This window comes from Microtus oregoni, unplaced genomic scaffold, assembly GCF_018167655.1.
Source record: "Microtus oregoni isolate MIOR12 unplaced genomic scaffold, Mior012 000071F_ref0000514, whole genome shotgun sequence".
NCBI classification, from domain to species: domain Eukaryota; kingdom Metazoa; phylum Chordata; class Mammalia; order Rodentia; family Cricetidae; genus Microtus; species Microtus oregoni.
Window position 1 is genome coordinate 169205 of NW_024543978.1, and position 15978 is coordinate 185182.

Consider the following 15978-nt stretch of genomic DNA (forward strand, 5'->3'; position numbering starts at 1 on the left):
ATGTGCTCCAGACGCTGCCTGGGGCTGCACTTTGAATATGCAAGGAAATCTCAGATCAGCAGCCAGTCAGAGCCCAGGGTTGGCAGTCCAGCTGGTAAATTAGGGTTGTAGAGGGTTTTCAAGTTGTTTTGAGGAGTAAAGGTTCAAGATCTTTGTCTGGCAGTGTTGGAAGAACAAGGTATTGGAACAGGTAGTCCAAGAAAAGAAGCAGCGTGGAGAATTTCGCCAACAAGTCTTGGGTTTGATTACCTTCTTTTCGGCCCTGAAATAAAGTGAATGAAAGTGGAGGCGTGCCGCGAGCTGATCAGCACTCTGGACAGCGCCCCCACCCCTCACCCACGGAGCTGTCCTTTGTTCCCTCGCCAAAGCCTGGTGTATGCACTAGATCCCCAGTGGCCAGAGCTACTGGAAAAGCTAAGCAATTCCAAAAGTCTACTCCTAACGCAAACCGTTCCTGCTCGTGACAACATCAAGGTATAATCTAAAACCTTTTCTTCGTTACATAGGGTTAAATTTCGTCAGAAATTTCAAGAATCATGAAACATTTTTTTCAATCGCACACTGCATCTTAAACTTTATTTCATAAAAGTCTGCAAGCAGGTTGCACGTGCCTTCTTAAGTTTGGGAAGATCGACAGGTAAACATTTTCTACTGGTTGGTGTGTCCATGGACTTCTCCCAGGAAGAAAAGGGGAGATTTAAAAAGCTAAACTGTGACTGCTGCAGGCTCACTCGGAAAGTGCTTTGTGTGCACCGGGAGAGCAGACTTAATTGTTGCTTAACTGGTAGGATCATTTCAAATAAGGTGTAATTACTTGTGCAAATCTGCACACAGACATTCCAAGTGTCAATTCATTTGCTTCATAAAAACTCTTTCAAGTAATTTTGTTCTAAACTTTCTGCATCTGTAATTGGCACCACCTTCTCCAGTGACCAGCTGGGGGTGAGGTTTTCTTGTTTCCTTCTGAAAGCTTCCCGCAGATGGGCGCCTGCCTTAATGCTGCCGGCGACAATTAGGGCGTTGTGTGTGCAGCCGAGATGGTCAGCATTAATATTGTATAGAACAGCTGAGGGCTGGGGGGCGCTGCCCCAGGCAGGCCCTGGCAGATGGAGCAAACAAAACTGGGAGCCACTTTACCCGTACTCCAGGCTGACTTTGTGTGTTCGTCTCACACCCGCAAACATTTGACAACCAGTTTATGAGACTCACACACACACATACACACTCATGTACTGAAATTGTGAGTGCGATTAGGATGTGCCTAGCAGAAGAAAACACAAGAAGACCGATATAGATGTCACCACTCACACAAAGACGTAAGAAGTCACACTCCACCACCACTTTCCCTCCTCCTGGGCTGCTAATACCTCTCCCTCACTTGGCCAGCCAGCAGACCTAAAGAGAAACTTAAGTAAAGGAAGACCCTCTACCCACCATTCACCCCACTTCCAACCATGGGTAAGCTGTGTGGCTTTCACAGGTCTGTGCTGTCAGCACTTCTGCTGAAAGCTCCCCAAGATGTCCCCAGGGTCCCTGGCTGGCATTCAAGAGGACTGCATGTCTATCACTTTCTCAGCTGCCCAGAAAAGAGCACTGAGGACTGGCAGGGCATCCTGGCAGAACTATGAACAGCCTGGAAAGGGGTACAAGGGACTGGGGATGGTACGCACCCAGGAAGCTCCCGCAGAGTGTCATCCTGGCCAGATGGATGAACCTCTTCTTTGGAGCCTGGATACAAGTCACTTCATGCTGGAAAAAGTTGCTGCACAAACTTCTGTGTCCCAGAACCCTGAGAGCACAGACCACAACCAGCCAATCAAGACAGAGAGCACATAATCACAAATTGATGCCGGCTGCCTGCCAATGAGGCGCCCTTCCACACACAATGGGCTTCAGGCCCAGACAATGGACCCCGCCTGCAGGGCCAGAGCAGGGGAGTAGGAGAGGCCAAGATAGCCCCTCCCTATACTAAAGACCAACAGCCAGGGAGGAGATGTGGCTAGAATTGGGCTGTCAGACTAGATCAAGCCTGCAGCCTGGAGGGAACAAGTCAGCAAATGGGAAGAAGAGCAGGCCTTTTCAGGAATGAGTCCTCTACATTACCCTGTGTACAGAATATCCCACGTTGGAATGATCCACTCGGGCTCTCTAGTACACAACCGGTACTCTCTAGGCTCCCCAACACTGAGGAAGCAACTACCCAGGTAGACACCAGAGTGACATCCCTAAGCTCTTCTCTCCTAGTTTATGGCTAAGACCAATCTGGTCACTTCTATTCAGGGATACTATCTATAAAGAGGGTGAGGCAAGAGGGCTCTGGGGGCAGAAACAGACTGAGACTGCCCCTCACACCCTGGAACTTCAAGCAAACTTAATGCCCACATCCAAAGTAAAGGAAAATGGGCAGGCAATGGGCAGGCAGGAGTGGTTCAGGGAGGCAGGAGGTAATGAATGATCCCACTCAAGTTGGTGGACGCTCAGGGCAAAGGGCCAGGATGATAGAGGCTCTAGGGTACTAAGGTTAAGATAAGGCCACATGGGATCCTAGGGTTTCTGGGTGGTGCCATGGATTTAACATGGCAGAAATTTATGGCTTTCTATGGATATCTAAATGTGTGTTATTCACAGGGGGCTGATGACAAGCTACCCATTAGCTACAGGTCTGAGCCTAGAGGAGGGATGGGTCTGTAAACAAAGGTATGTTGTGTCACTCAGAGAAAAGAGTGAGTGAGGAAGAGTCCTGAAGCTTGCTGAAGTGCCAGGAAGGATAAAAGAAGGAGAAGTAGGGCCAGGGGAGAATAGAGAGCGTGGAGACAGGACAGGAAGGAAATTGGAGTCAGGGAAGAAGTGGGGGGTGAGGTGAGTGGAGAGAGAAGAAGGTGGGGAACAGTGGGGAGCAGAGTAGAAATTGGGATATGGGGGGGTAGGACAAGGAAGAAAAGAGAAAATGAGAGCTGAGGAGAAATGAGGGATAAGAAGTGGGGAAAGGAGAGGAATCAGAATTAGGGGTCTAGGGAACAGAAAGGGAATGAAGAGCGAAAGTAAATTGGGGAGAGTGGGGAGCAGGAGCAGCTAATGGCTAACAGGGAATTGAAGCAGAGCTTGAACTGGGAATAGGGGAAAGTGGTGGCTACAGGTACTGCGATGGACAGTCAGGCCACCTCCTTCTGTCTGCCCCTAGCCACGGTTTCATATTTTCTTAGATGAAGTGATCTTGAACAGGTTATCAATGTCTCTGTAATTCAGGTTCCTTATGAATCAAAGGAAGGCCAAGGACCAATATACAGGGCCAGAACATATCGCCACTGCTTGATTACAAATAACCACAGTCACTTTCCCCCTTCCCATCTCCGTAGCCCAGCAGCCCCTCCTGCACCATGATCCCTCATGCCTGAGTTATCTAGTCCCATTTGCTCCACCTGGCTGGAACACCTATGCTGGAGGACATTAGTAGAAATCAAGGAGATACTTCTGGGGTGCTGCTTCCTTTTAATAGACTCCAGGCTGAAAACTTGGGTATGTTTTGAATTGCCAAGACAAATCAACCATAACTCTGAAAATTGGCTGACTTAGGAGGCTCTCGAGCACAGCAGCTGAAGGTGAGCCTTACTTGCCAACACTATGTCAGATCCCAAGAGAGTTTAGGAGCATTTATTTGCCCAGGTCACAGTCCTATGTTTAAAACACAGCTCTGGTTGTTGACATCAGCTGTTACCCCAGCTTTACTCTGGACTCTGGCCAGCTAAAACATCTGCCTTCCCTGGACTCTCAACTGTAAGTAGGAACTGCAACTAACCAAAGAAGGCTCTGCCATCACCTGGAATAGCTATGTCTGACTCTAAGAAGGTAACCCTAGCACACATTCCAGAGTCCCTCTTCTCTGTCCCCTGGGCTTCTCCACAGTTCTACCATGATCCAGAACCTTAGAGCGCCCATATCCTCTTCACAGTCAGGACATAGGAGCCAAGATGTCTACCATGCCTAAGTTCCAGCTTGATCTTCCTAAGGTCTCAGACTTCCAGAGCCAGGACTCCATCCACACGTCAGCAAGCCTGCTGCTCTAACAAAGGAGAACAGAGCCTGGGGAAAGCTATTCTTCAGGACTGGCAGAGACAAGGAAGGTCAGCTGGGTGGCTGCCAGCCAGTATTCTGAGAATATTGGTCTGCAGTGCAGAAGCCACTGGGAGACTCCAATCAGTAGCCTTCAGGTTTCCAAGGGATCGAGATTCAGGGCCCTAGACCTGTGAGCATCTTAACAGCAGATTTTTATAGCAGCCCAGACCCAAGGCCAGCCAATAGAAAGCATTGCTGGAAGTGAGGGGAAGGGAACCACCCTTGATGCCACAGCAGGGAAGAAGCATTTCCTTGTAGCATGAACTATCTAAATTAGACCTCAAGGAATCAGTTCCAGGAAGAGACTTCCTTCATGTCTCTTCCTGTCTATCTCTTGGGCCAAGCTAGAATAGGGTACTGTGGGACTCAGAGTGACTTGCAGGGAGAAGCAACTTCACAAGGCTTCCAATTCAGCTGCACTCAGGCACCCAAGTGGATGAAAAGGAACCTATTGGCCTAGGATATAGTGCTTATCCATAATCTCCTAGGGGAAAATGAGGGGTATTAACTAAACACACAGAGGGACACAAGGCTATGTGGCTGGAAGGGAAAGCAAATTCAGTGGACAGTTCATTTGGGCTCAGAGCAAGAAACCTAGGTATGAGCTAAACAAACTCTACCCTGGGCTTGAGCAGACCCTGGGAAGCCAAACTCAGTGTTCTTAAATCCCCAGGACTAGCCACACTGAGGCTGGGGAGGAAAGGAAGAGACAGATATGCTTAAAATCAGACTATGGAACATGGGACAGACCCTGACTCCTTGTCCCAGAAGCAGCCCCTTAAGACCTTACCAGGACATAAAGAGAAAAGAAAGTAAAGAACAACTGGCATTGCTGGGAAAACGAGAGGGGAAGAAAGTCAAGGACAAGGCTTTTATCCGTGGCTGCGAGGGAGATGAACAAACAGAAGACATGGAAAGAAAGGAAGCAAAAGACCTGGGATAATGATCAAAACTAGGTGGACTCGTGGACAGAAAAAAGTATAGGAACAGAGAAAAAAGGGGTGAATCAGATATGTGGACTCGCACACATTCATAAGAACTTCTCAGAAACCTACTCAAGAGCAGCAGGAGAAGTGAGCAGCTGCTGGGATCCCCACTGACACTACCTTCCACCCTGCAGGGGTCATACTGCATCTATGTGCTAGTGCATGCACACTCGCATGAGCTTAGGGCTGCCCTGCTCCAGGCTCTGTTTAAGTGGCTTTGGAATTGTGTTGCCAGAACAGATGGCCTCAGAGATAAAGCAGCCAGGCAGCCGGACAGAGAGCAAGCTGTGGGCGGTTGCCATGGCAAGCTGGGCCGGCTAAGTCTGCTTGTTAGCAAAGACTGAGTCCCATAGAAGTCAAGACAAATGGATGCATAGCGCAGGGAGAACCTGAATAAACCCTGAGATCTTGGCAGTTGCAGGTTAAGGTAAGAGGGCAACAGCAATCAACCTGGCCATGTCAAGAGATAGGCTGGGATATAGCGCAGTTGGTAAAGTATTGGCCTAACAAGAACAAACTCTTGGATTCAGTTCCCAACATCTCGTAAGACTGGGTATAGTGGTGCACATTTGTAATCCAAGAACAAGGAAGGTAGAAACTGAAAGATCAGAAATTCAAGTTCATCCTCAATTATACAGTATATTTGAGGCTAGCCTGGGCTATATAAGATCTGTTCTAAAACCAAAAACAACAACAACAAAAAAGGAAAGATACTCCTTCCAAGTCTCTGTACCAAGGTGCCAAGAGCTGATCCTGGGGTAACTTCAGCCACACCTGGCATTGGAGACTCAAAGCCAGCACTAGGCCATGGTATTATCTAAAGTTCCAGGAACTCTCGATGTGCATGCCCTCTGATAGCATCTAGGGATGGAGCCCATAGAGAGAAATTGTAGCTAATGTTCTGACCTGCAAGCCACATCCTATAAAGGTATCCAAGTGGTTACAGCACTGATAAGTCCTAGTTAGAAATGCTTGGAACCTCAAGTTCAGGGATCTTCATATAGCATCCTATACCCACCAAACACACACACACACACACACACACAGAGAGAGAGAGAGAGAGAGAGAGAGAGAGAGAGAGAGAGCTTATATACATGTTGTGATGGTTAATCTTCATTAGCAATGTGATTGGTTTAGAATCACTTAAAAACTGAGGCACACTTTGGTATATTTCTATGAAGACATTTCCAGAGGGTTACTTGAGGGGGAATGCATGCCTTGAATGTGATATGCATCATTGCATGGGATAGCATATTGGACTAAATTAAAAAATAAAAGGAGAAAGTCAGAGAACAATGGTATTCTCTTTTTTTGCTTCCTAGCACACCATGATGTAAGCTGATCTATACCTCCCCCACATCCATACTGCCATGAAAGACTGAACCCTCTAAAATGATGACCCAAAATAATCCCTTCTTCCCTCAAGTTGTTTCTGGCAGGTATTTTTATCACAACTACATGAAAAATAATAAGCACACATGCACAAAGTATGCCTATACACATGTATATGTGTGTGTAATTTACATATACATGCATGTATGTTCACACACCAATGCTGTGCAACAATCTTTGTACAGTGTAAATATGTTTTGCTTTTATTGTTAATAAAAAGATGATTAACTGATGGCTAGGCAGGATTTTTAGGACAGAGAGAATGTTGGGAAGAAGGAGGGCAGAGCCAGAGGAGTTGCCATCAGATGGAAAGGAAGCAGGACATACAGGAGAGGCAAAAGCCATGAACCTCTGGGAAGCACATAGATGAACAGAAATGGGTTAATTTAAAGTTGCAAGAGCTAGTTAGTAATAAGCTTGAGATATCAGTTGAGCATTTATAATTAATGATAAGTCTCTGAGTGGTTATATATAGTCTCTCACATATATATCTCATATCACATGAGCAGTATATGTGAGACCTTATATATATGCCTATGTGCACATGTATAGACTTTATATAATGTACATATTTATGTACACACATGCATGCATATGTGTATTGTAGATGTGTTGTGTAGGCAGAGTTTTTTGTTGGGACTGTGATCAGCTCTGTTTCTCCAATTGCTTCCCAAATAACCACTCAGGGGTTTGAGTATTTAAGTGGGGTTTGTGAGCAGAATGTCACAACTTTCTTGATGGCAACATAGACCTGCTGTGTGCCTGAAAATGGGGCTGTGAGCATGGCTCACAGAGAAAGCACTACTAAACAGAACTCTGCCATGTTGGACTGGGTGGAGCCAAAAGGCAAAGCAGCCTTAGTCTTAGCCATGTTGCTTAGCATTTTAAGAAGTGGTGCTGGTCAGAAAAGTATTACAGATACACAATAAAGAAAAATTCAGATGGAAAAGACCTCTAAATAGGTCACAGTGTTGAATAAATGTATGTAGACTTGAGAGAGAAGAAAAAGAGTATAGAAAAAATAAAGTCTTTAAAGAGGCAAAATACAGATAGTCATAGATTAAAGGATTAAAGAAAAATAAACCACATAAAGATGAAACATATACTGAGAGTCTGGATTGTGTATGTTATTGTGTGTTTTTTTTAATATTTTGACTGTGAATGAGCTATGTACAGAGAGACATTTCATTGTACAGGTAGCTAAGCTAAACCAACATGTATATTTTAAAAGTATCTTCACTTCAAAATTTGGGTCTAAGGATAACTTGTTTTGGAAAAGAGGTTCTACTTTTGTTTCCACAGAGGATAAGAACCTGTGGGTTCCTTCCAGACTAATGTGGTTCAATGAAACAAGAGCCCCTGAAAAGTCTCTTCAAACCCTTAAAATTACTTTACCCAGGGGGCTGGAGAGATGGCTCAGTGGTTAAGAGCATTGCCTGCTCTTCCAAAGGTCCTGAGTTCAATTCCTGGCAACCACATGGTGGCTCACAACCATCTGTAATGAGGTCTGGTGCCCTCTTCTGGCCGGCAGACATACACACACAGACAGAATATTGTATACATAATAAATAAATAAATTTAAAAAAAAAAGAAAACAAACAAAAAAAATTTAATAAAAAAAAATTACTTTACCCAACAAAAAGCAGGAAGCAGTTTGGAGAGAACTACACTCAAATTCCCTAATATTGTTTATAAATGTTTGTTTACATTTAAAGGGGGATATGCTATAGAGATGGACTTTGCATTGATATGGATTTTGGTTTATTGATACAGATTTAAGGTCAATTTTGTTATATGTATATTTCTGCTATTGATTAAGATGTTGTATTTGTGGAGATCATTTAAAAATGTGATGTAAACCCAGTGGTGATGGCGCACGTCTTTAATCCCAACACTTGGGAGGCAGAGGCAGACCTCTGTGAGTTCAAGGCCAATCTGGTCTACAAGAGCTAGTTCCAGGGCAGGCTCCAAAGCTACAGAGAAACCTTGTCTCAAAAAAAAAAAATATGTAATGTATAATTTAAAATACAGGTTAATATGTCCACATAAGATTATCAGCACCCACAATGAGCAGGAAATAGCCTAGAAAACTATGCCCACATTCCTAAAAAAAAAAATGGATAATGGATGTTTATCTTTGTTTAGAGTATTGGTTACAAGTTGTTATGGATAATGGTCAGAAAAAAGGCTAAACAAAGATTAGATTCAGAGCTCTTGTTTTGAAAATGGTTTGTATCATGTAAAGATGTATCACTTGTATCAATTTAATAAAAACAGAAATTGGCCAGTAGCCAGGCAGGAAGCATAGGCAGGACAACCAGAATAGGAGAATTCTGGGAAGACGAAAGGCTCAGGATCAGGATAGGTTGACAGAGGTTTTTGTCCCACCCAGTCCTGCAGCCATTCAACCCAAAGAAACACACAGAGGCCTACCTACATTAATTGTAAACTGGCTGGCCTATTAGCTCAGGCTTCTTATTAACTAACTCATATCTCAACCCATAATTCTTGTCTGTGTTAGCCACGTGGCTTGGTGCCTTTTATCAGTGAGACATTCTCTTCTTGCTTCCTCTGTGTCTGGGTGGAGACAGGTCCACTGTGCCAATTACTTTGTCACTAGCTTCTGCCCATGGGTTCCATGAGGACCACAGAATCATCCCACCAGAAGTGGAACAGGTCCCCAGAACCCTGAATTACGTTCATCAGTGTTTCCCTAGGGGATCTTAGTGCTTCTGGAATAACGGGACATGAATCTGCATGACAATGATACACAGAGTCCCCCTACTTCTGTGGAGTTCTCACCCACATTTGTTATGTGAGTTACTGGCATCTCAGGGCCATCAAAAAGCATACACATGATGAGATGCAGGGTTCCCTACTTACTTCCTATCCCCAGCCACCCGCAGCCCTTGAACCTCATTCTAAGAGTCATCACTATCTAAGCCAGAATCTGTGCTTGGAATGGGAAAACTATCACCCCATGACCCTGTCTTCAGAACCAGGAACTGTCTTCGGACACTTTCTTCCTAGAAACTTTTGCACATGTGTTATTTAGTGTTCTCTGAGCTTCCTAGGGCACAACACAATCATAACCTTGTTTATTTGTGTGTGTGATGCTAAAGCCTGTGGCTACAAACTCTGAGGTAAGAACACAGATGAGTAAGAACCCTACTACAACTGTCAGAGGCCCCTTCTTCTGGATACCCCAGCTAACTAAGAAGTCAGAGCTGCCCTACCAGGAACTAGCTACTGCAGGGACCCTACTGGGATTTGTGGGACCTCACTGTGCTTGGATAAGGCCCTGGGACCCTAGAGGAAGTTTCTGCCCAGTCACCTGACCTCATATGACCAAAGTCCTCATAGAAGCCTGTTGGACACATCCAAGTCTGTGTGACCCAAACCACCACAGGCTTGGCCCTGGGGAAGGCAGCAATGAATTGTGACCTTGAAATGATACCACAGACAAATCCTGCATGAGCCTGAGCCCAACACTACCAACTTCAGAGGATGACCGACCTATTGCTGTTGGGGCTCAGACATGAAGTGTGCTCCTAAAAGCTCCTATACTAAAAGCTGGGTCCTTGATACACACAGTGTTCAGAAGTAGGGCTTTGGGGGAAATGGGATCATGAGGGTTCTGCCTTCATTAACAAATTAGTTAATGAATGAATTTAAAATCTGAACAGTCGGGGGCGGGAGAGATGGCTCAGTGGTTAAGAGCATTGCCTGCTCTTCCAAAGGTCCTGAGTTCAATTCCTGGCAACCACATGGTGGCTCACAACCATCTGGAATGAGGTCTGGTGCCCTCTTCTGGCCTGCAGACATACACACAGACAGAATATTGTATACATAATAAATAAATATTTTAAAAAAAAATCTGAACAGTCTATGGAATTGTGATGGAACTGTGGAATGTGGGGCCGAGTTGGGAAAAGTAGGTCCCTGGAGCCATGCCTGTAAAAGCATGTCTTGTCGTTGGATCTTTCCTACCTATCATAATGTGAGTTGCTCTGTTCATCACATACTCTCCATCATGAAAACTGAGTTCAGTGTTGGGCCTACAGGAACAAGAACCATGATGCAAAATAAACCTTTCCTCTTTTAAGTTATTCTTATTGCAATTTTGTCATAGTAACAAAAAAAAATCTAATTGGCATGTGCACACACACACAACACCGAGCCCCTCAACCCCGTTCTCAGACTCCAAAGAACCCTTACCAGGTCTTATTAGACTAACACTACATGGACACAGCAGCTCTAGTTAGCATTAACTGTCAATTTGGAACAGTCTAGATTCACCTGGAAAAAAGTCCCAGTTGAATAATTGTCTTTATCAGGTTGGTCTGTGGGCATGTCTTTAAGAGATTGTACTGATTGTTAATTGATGCTGGCAGTCCTAGCCCACTGTAGGTGGCATCATTCCATGTGAAAGTAGCCAAGGTTACCTAAGAGAGCTAGCTGAGCATGAGCCTGTGAGCTGGCAAGCAGCTCCCTTCATGGTTTCTATTTCAAGCTCCTTCTTGAGTTCTGCCCTAACTTCCCACAATGGTGGAATGTGACTTTAAAGTATAAAACAAATAATTTTTTTCCTTCCCTAAGTGGTTTTTGGTCAGAAACACAGCAACAGAAAGGAAACTAGAACAGTCACCACACAGCAACTTCCACTCTGCATATACCCAGGGTATCACTATCTCCTTATCACTCCAGCAAACTGGAGCTAAACCCAGGGCAATGATGAGACAGCTGTTGCCAGAGAAGAATCATAATTGGACCCCAGGCTTTCTGTCTCCAGAGAGTGCATTCGTGTCCATTAGACTCTACAGTTTCACAGCAGGAACCCACAGATGGAGAGAAAGGCAGATTCCAAACTGCAGAGGCAGAACTGTCAGATGGAGTAGTTGATGAGCATGTGTCTGTCTTCACATCCGTGTGCTAGTGTGTGAAGCACATATGTACTACTAAGTATGTTTGTATCATTACTTCCCTTTTAGGTAGACAGGCTGAGGGTGCTTGGGAGCTTCAAGGCTAGTACTCTTCATACACAGGAGAGCCCCTTAGGCAAGCCCTGACCAGCAGTCCTCTATCGCAAATACACCTACCCATCAGCAACCACCATGGAATCCAGCAAACCTGCTGATCACCTTCTTCTCAAGTCTGGAACTATCAAACCTCTATAAGTCTTCCTCTTCCAGCCATGAGGGCTTCCTTAAAGAAGGCAAATTTTAAGCAAGGAGAGAGTAGCACACACCTTTAATCCCAGCATTCAGGAAGGAGAAGCAGACAGATCTCTGAATCCGGGGCCAGCCTGTTCTACAGAGTTCCAGGACAGCCAGAGCTACAAAGAGAAGCCCTGTCTCAAAACAAAACAAAAAGGCAGGCAAATCCTGCCCCTAGACTAGGGTGTTTGGAGTCCTTGCTTCCACAGGCCTTTGCACATGATGGCCCGAGCCACAATCCTTATTCTGCTATCTCAAGAGAGGTCTCAACTCAAGCATCCTTCCTGCAAGAGCCCTTTCAGGGCACCCCTGAATGTGTGCCCTTTGTGCCTCATCATGTCTCCCAGCTCCAGGTTCTGATGCTGTTTAGCAAATCATGATCTAAACACCTGCCTCTGTGTGATGACTTTTTACCTTTCTTCTGCAATATGAAGTCATTGTGTTGGCATAAGTACTAGAGTCATTTGAGAGAGGGAACCTCAATTGAGAAAATGTCTCCATAAGATAGAACTATAGGAATTCTGTAGGGCATTTTCTTAATTAGTGGTTGTTGGAGAAAGGACCAGCCCATTGTGAATGGTGCTACCCCTAGGCTAATGGTCCTGGGTTCTATAAGAAACCAGGTTGCAATTATCATCAGACAGGCTTCCTCTGGCAGCTGATGGGAACAGATGCAAAGACCCACAGTCAAATATTGGGTGGAAAGAGATCCTAAATTAGAGATTTCCATCAGGTCCCTCTGTTGGCAGAGGCTGTTCCTTCGTTCCCAGCTGTTCAAACCCAAAATAATCACACAGACTCTGTATTATTTGCAATACTGTTTACCAATAGCTTAAGCATATTTTTAGCTAGCTCTTATATCCTAAACTAACCCATCTCCATTAATCTGTGTATCACCATGTTGATGTGGAATGTTCCTCTGTATGCTGTGATTACCATTAGTTAATAAAGGAACTTCTTTGGGCCTATAGCAGAGCTATAGGGGAACAGAGCTAGGTGGGGAAAACTAAACTGAATGCTGGGAAAAAGAAGGACAGAGTCAGAGAGAGGCCATGGAGCTGCTGCTGGAGACAGATGTGCTGAAACTTTGCTGTTAGGCCACACACTCAACTACTCACACACATATACCACATACATATATGACACCTGTACCACATACATTCCACTAATACATATCGTACATATGTACAGACAAGTATATACATGCATGTAGTTATATTACCACTCACATACTCTCATACCTGCATAAAGACATTCAAATATTTGTAGGCACATGTATTTGTTCACATATATGCATTCATATATACATCACACACATACAATCATGTCTACATATGTGTAAATTTGCATGTGTACATATCCATGTCAACATATCATACATATGCACACATATAAGTGAACAACACACACTATTGGATACATGTGCACAATTAATATACAAACATGTTTATAGTATATACAAGCATACATGTGTACATATATGTCCATATATTGCAACACCATGTAATAAATATACACATGAATGAACACCTACATATACATAATCATATACATATACATATACATAATCACACACATAATTGTATACATACACTGCCTGCTCATATCTTTGTGTGCAATTTATTTGCATACATATGTATATACATTCACAGCTAATATACATGCATGTGCCTGTACACTAACCTAAACTCATGCGTGCACAGATATGTGTGCTCATTCACACACTTGCCACTAAAAATCATTGTCAGGTGATGAATAAACATCTCTCATAGTCCGTATTGCTGAGATTTAATAGGGCAGGAAGGCAAGAATCTAGAAAAATGAGCTACTGTAGTTCTGGAAACCAAATTACTTTAGTTTCAATAATTATCATTGTTTAACTGTCTTAGAGTTTCTGTTGCTGTGAAGAGACACCATGACCACAGAACTCCTATAAAGAAAAACACTAATTGTAGTAAAAAGTAAACTGCTTCCAGTTCAGAGGTCTAGCTCATTATCATCATTGCAGGAAGCAAGGCAGCATGCAGGTAGACATGGTGCTGGAGCAGGAGCTGAGAGTTCTTACACCTTCATTCACAGGAAAACTGGGCATGGTTTGAGCATGTATGAGACCTCAAAGCCTGCCTCCACAGTGACAAACTTCCTCCAACAAGACTACACCTACTCCACCAGGGCCACACCTCCTAATAGTGTCACTCCCTCCCTTTCGTGCCCATTTTCTTTCAAACCACCACATCCTACTCCCTAGCCCCCAAAGTCTTGAAGTCATATCATAACACAAACATGCATTCAATCCAACTTCTAAGGACCCATAGTCTATAACAGTCTCAAACTTATTTAAAAGCCTAAAGTTCAAATTCTCTTCTGGGATTCCTGTGATGCCTTAACTATAATCCCCTGTAAAATCAAAATCAAAAAGCAGATCACATACTTCCAATATATAATGGCACAGGATATATTTATCATTCCAAAATGTAGGAAAAGGAGCATAGTGAGGAAATACTGGACCAAAGCAAGACTGAAAACCAGCTGGGCAGCCGGGCGGTGGTGGCGCATGGTGGTGGCGCACGCCTTTAATCCCAGCACTCGGGAGGCAGGGGCAGGCGGATCTCTGTGAGTTCGAGGCCAGCCTGGTCTACAAGAGCTAGTTCCAGGACAGCCTCCAAAGCTACAGGGAAACCCTGTTTCTTTCTAAATAAATAAATAGAATAAAAAACCAGCTGGGCAGACTCCAAACTCTGCATCTCCATGTCTGATGTCAAAACGCTCCAATTCCTTTCAATTTTGCTCACTGAAATACACTTCTCTTTCTTGGACTGGTTCCACTCCCTGTTAGCAGCTTTCCTCAGCAGGTATCCCATGACTCTGGCGTCTCCAACATCTTGGGTCTCCAAGGCAATCCAAGCTTCAACTTCACAGCTTCTCACAATGGCCTCTCTAGGCCTCCATTTAGGACACCTCTGGCACATGCCTGGCCTCACTGGCTTTCCACAGTCTCAGAGGCAAATTCCATAGTCCCTTTCTTCCATCCTTAACTCCAGAAGCATGTGGCCAAAGCTGCCAAATTCTGCTGCTTACTTACGTCTCTGCCAGCTCTCTGTTTTTCATAGTTTCCTTCACTGCCTAAGCTTGCTATCCTGAATCTCTATAGACCAGGCTGACCTAGAACTCAGAGATCTTTCAATTACATCTTCACCAACCTCTATTTTTGATAGTTTCACTGCCTAAAGCTTGGCTGTTCTGGAATTTGCTCTGTAGACCAGGCTGGCCTCAAACTCAGAGATCCACCTGCCTCTGCCTCCCAAGTGATGGGATTAAAGGCCCCATTAACCACATTAACCAAAATGAAGAAGCTCACAAAAAAAGACATAGCCATGGCTAACAGTAGCATACCTTGAAGCCAGTCTGCTACAGGTGCATTGAAGAGACTTGAACAGTGAATGAAGATGTAAAGAGATATGACCATGAGGTCACAAGCTTGCTTCATGAAATTCCCTTCTTGTAGAGCAATGGATGGGGAATGGGATAGAGAGTACAGGGGAAGGGAAGCAAGGATACTCAGGACTGTAAGACTTGAGAACCAGAGAAGATTCTTGGTTAGGAAAGCCCAACAGGGCAGCCTGGGCCAATCATGGAGGACAGCTGCAGTGGAGTCTAAGCAGTAGGGAAGCAGGAATGAGAGAGGTAGCTTGATAATGAGCTGATTGGCAAACTAGTAAACAGTAATTGCTTGATGAAAAATGTTTGCAGTGCAATTAGCAGCTGTGCCATAAATAAAAGTTGAACTGTATTTATTGTGAACTGGTTGAGCCGTAGGATATGTTTCTCTATGACTGAGCAGCCTCTGATGCTGCTTATTTAAGTAACGTCTCTGACGCATGATTTAGTATCTTTTCTGTGTCCGTTGCCTTTAGATCACCAGCACTGCCCTGGTTCAGTGAATGGAAGCCTTGAAGCCTGGGCTGAGGCTACAAATGCTCTTGGATCACATATATATAGCCTCTGGTGCTTTACCCAAACAAGTGCACCTAGGGAATTTCCCAGGTGCCTGTCCTTTCCTTGGCTGAGGATCCACAGAAGTACTCTTTTGATTCAACTGGACACACTTGGCCCCAGGTCAGACTGAATTGCTTCACTTGGGAGATGGACTCAGGAGCCGTCATCCCACTCCTACAAAACCCTTCTAGAGTTCTAGAATGCTATGATTAAACCAATTTCTGCTTTCCTACTGAAGGACACTATTACTATATACTACTGAAGGACACTGAGAT

The 15978-nt window shown here is 44.4% G+C and overlaps 1 pseudogene; it reads left to right on the forward strand.

The window, feature by feature from the left end:
• LOC121440786 overlaps positions 1–15978 on the forward strand; it is an 18103-nt pseudogene continuing 2125 nt past the window's right edge.